The following is a 4,207-nucleotide window of genomic DNA, read 5'->3' as shown; positions in this document are numbered from 1 at the left end:
TTACTTCAAGTAATCTGGTCTATCCTGACAATTACAATAGGTTTGATCACATTGACAGGGTTTTGGATTTTATTTTAAAAGACTGACCCAAATTAGTAGGCACATAGAAAACTAAGGAATTAAAACACAAACAATTCTTAACTCTGGACAAAACAAAAAGTTATATAAGAACAAACTGTAGCCATTTTACACTATGTGATTGAGAGTAAAAAACATTTACATAGTAATAATAACATAATCACTTCATACTGGCTAAAATAAAAATACGAAATAACTCTATCAAAAGGATAGGAAGAAGTTCTGTGTGTGTGTGTGTGTGTGTGCATGTAAAAGCGATATGAAAATTAAATTCTAATCTTTTTTAAAAGGAAATCAATGAACATCTAACCTTGAAACATCAAGAAAAACAATATACCGTGTGATATTTAGAAATATGAATATAAATACTAAAAGAAACAACTAAAATATTTAAAATAGTTGCCTCTGAGGCATGAGAACTGGGAGACAGGCTGGAACATGGGACAGCTATTTTTTCTTATAGCATTATTGATTTATTATATGTACTCTTTTGGTAAAAGTGAAAATTAAATGAAAACAGCAGTATACTCTTATCTTTTACAAATACTGAGTTAAATATCAGAAGAAAGAGCCTAGAGTTTAAAAATAGTTGTCTCTGGAAAATAATTGGGAAGTGAAAAGGGGTTAAGCATGGGACTTCTACTTTTCATTTTAAGCTTCTTAGCATTATTTGAATTTTTAAACTTTGTCCACAATAATTTGATAAAATTTAAAACATTAAAATTTTCTAAGAGAAAATGAGTAATCTGAAATAACTGAAATTTGTGAATAAGTGCAATTTGATTTTGGTATAGTGGGTCAAATCATCAGAAAACAAACTCAGATGAGAAATAAAGTACTCAATACTGGTTTACCTTCTGGTAGAAGCAATCATTTAACAGTGGCCAAGCATGGTGGCTCATGCTTGTAATGTCAGTAATTTTGGGAGGCCAAGGCAGGAGGATTGATTGAGGCCAGGAGTTTGATACCAGCCTGGGTAACATAGAAAGACTCCCATCTCTACAAAACTAAACTAAACTAAACTAAACTAAAACAAAATAAAACTAAATAAATAAATAAATAATCAGCCATTAGTGGCAGCTCATGCCTGTAGTCCCAGCTACTTGGCCACTAAAGCAGGAGGACTGCATGAGCCCAGGAGTTTGAGCTATGATCGCACCACTTCACTGGGCAACAGAGGGAGACCTAGCCTCTGAACAAACAAACAAAAAAACTGTGGGCCCCTCTATGGCTCTTTTTGTTTTTCAAAATAAGAATTTTTAATAAGGTCACACTGGGCGCTTTAAGAACCTCAATTATTATAAAGCCTAAATTGCTTTTAATACGTAGTTCCATACTTAGACTGCACAATGCACATCTCAGAGGCATTCTCAACAACCATTAAACATTTTGAATTCAATTTTCAGTTAAACCAGTATTTCATTAACAACAGATTCCAGTTAAATACAACAAATGTTAATTAAACAGCTATTGTATATGCAAACGACATTGCCCTAGGCTTTGTTGGGGATAAAAGTTAAAATATCTCAATCTTTGAGTTTATAATATTCCAAGGAATATAAGCTATGCAATAATAACTACTAAAAAATAAAAAAATCATGTCCAAAAGAGATGATTAAAGGAAAATCCTTATCATTCAGAGAACCATGGTCATTGGAAATAGGATTTGAACATCTGAATCTAGACAGAGAATTATCTGAGAGTAAAATAGTATCATAAAGCATGAGAGAAGGACAGTATGACACATGTGAATGCAGAAAATCATTCGTTTTGGCTGGAACATAAGGTGGATGCAGGGGAGTAGTAAAAAATAAATAAAGTAAATAGTCTGGGAGAAGATCACGGGGCTCCTTGAGAGTCAAGTTAACCTTTTTATAATTCATATAACAGAAAGGTTGGAGTCATTAAAGACTTTTTATGAACAAGTGGCTTGTCTAGATTTATTATTTAAAAAATTAGTCCAGAAATGTATATGAGAAGGATTAAAAGGAAGGGATGAAAGCTATGTTTTATTTTATATTAATAGATAATAATGAGAAAATCATATTCTCTGAATAAATATCTAGACATACATTTTGAGGATTATTATCATTCTCAAGCACTGTGTACATTTCAAATGTGCTTCAATATTTTGTGAACACCATGACGGTGTTTTAGAGAAGTCATAAGTAGGCAACACATGCATTGGGCTCTGTAAACTCTATGTTTATATTAATAATCAAAATAGCTCCTGTCCATCTAAAGGAGGAATAGATGTCTTTAAGAAGAAATGAAAAAATAGAGTAAATGTGAAAATTTCCCTTACTTATTTCCAAACCAGTGCTCCTCCAAAAAAATGCAAATAATTAAGTTTCTGAAATGGTGAACACATCTATTAGTAGACATATGGCAGGAGCAGCAAATAAGCAGATCAAGTTGAAGTCCTAGTATTACCAATCTGTTAATGTTGACAGGAAGACTCATTTTGACTGTTCCTTTTATATCAATAAATGAGTGGATTTCAACTACTCTAAATAGGAATGCTAAAAGCAGCACTGCTAAAAGTGCATATCGAACTAATAATTTTCTGATGCCGTTTTGGTATATCCTACAAACATTTGTAGGACAACAACTCAGAAGGGAAAAAAATATCTTATGCCTTTGAGGTCTGTACTGAGTGTTAATGCATTTGTATATGATGGATTTAATACAGAACTGAGAATAAATGACTTTCAGCAGCTGCACTCTAGACCTATAAATCGCTCTGAGTACTACAAAATCCATCCAGAGGAAGAACAGCTGGATAATTTACACCATCAGTATTTGTCAAAAAAAAAAAAAAAAAAGCTGAAAATACAGAACCTGATTTGTCCCTTTTTCAGAGTACACACTTCTACAAAAATTAAACATTATCTTTCTAGAGAATCTATTAGGATAGGCACATCTATTCACATCTTGACATGTTGCTCTTTTAAAATAAAGACAATTCCTCTTATTTTCAGAAGCACTTTTTAAAAGGATAAAAGCAGCAAAGAAAAAAACTTTTCCTATAACCAAATGCAAGCACAAAGAAAAGTCTGTTAATGTTTATTTTGTGTTCCAATTGCTATGCTCTGGTAAAATCCTACAAAAGGAAACACATTAACCAGATGACTTGCAGAGCACAGTGATACCAAAAATAGTACTTAAGTTAATACACTAATTGCAAAGTTGCAGAGATTAAGTTCATCATTCTAGTTCTTGGATAAACTTTTGGAGAGGGAGTATTTAGAGTTTAATATAAGGGCTGTCTTAAGCTTCCTAAAGAATAATACAAGCAGTAAAAATGTGCTCTGTATAAGTGAACTCCAGAAATAGAAAGCCTCAGTCACTAAAGTAATAATAGCTTTTGTATAAGCAACCAAATTACCCTCTTGCAACTTCTATTAAAGTCAATACAAGAGAGTGGCTAACAGCTAATTTTGCTCACAAATCTACCATTGTTTTGAGTTTTTATATTTGATGCTAAATCATAAAGAAGCCACATTACCTTGATAATAACAACAAAGAAAAACTCTTAAGTCTCCACATGGTAATTACTGTGACCTATATGCAGAAATTTGACAATATGTCAAAATTTGAACCTATTTTCAAATGAACCTATATTGGGTTGAGAAATCTAAGCATTCCTAAAACAATGATTAGCAACAACCAATTGGTGTTATTCTCCAAATCATGTAATCTAGTGGACTGTAATTCCAATATTACAAAAATGCTGTCATAGGAATATGCATGAGTGAATGTACAGGCAGCTTTATCTGCCTGCCAATTTCACATCCACAGGAAACAAAAGGAATAGTTGAGGTTATTCTTTTTTTCTTTTCTTTTCTTTTTTTTTTTTTTTTTTTTTTTTTAAGACAGAGTCTCGCTCTGTCTCCCAGGCTGGAGTGCAGGGGTGTGATCTCGGCTCACTGCAAGCTCCGCCTCCCCGAGTTCACGCCATTCTCCTGCCTCAGCCTCCCAGCTGGGACTACAGGCGCCAACAACCACGCCCAGCTAATTTTTTGTATTTTTAGTAGAGACAGGGTTTCACCATGTTAGCCAGGATGGTCTCGTTCTCCTGACCTCGTAATCCACCCGCCTCGGCCTTCCAAAGAGCTGGGATAACAGG

Source organism: Mandrillus leucophaeus, unplaced genomic scaffold, assembly GCF_000951045.1.
Source record: "Mandrillus leucophaeus isolate KB7577 unplaced genomic scaffold, Mleu.le_1.0 Scaffold1522, whole genome shotgun sequence".
In the NCBI taxonomy this organism is placed as follows: domain Eukaryota; kingdom Metazoa; phylum Chordata; class Mammalia; order Primates; family Cercopithecidae; genus Mandrillus; species Mandrillus leucophaeus.
The sequence above is the reverse complement of the archived record's forward strand: the minus strand, read 5'-3'. Positions refer to the sequence as shown.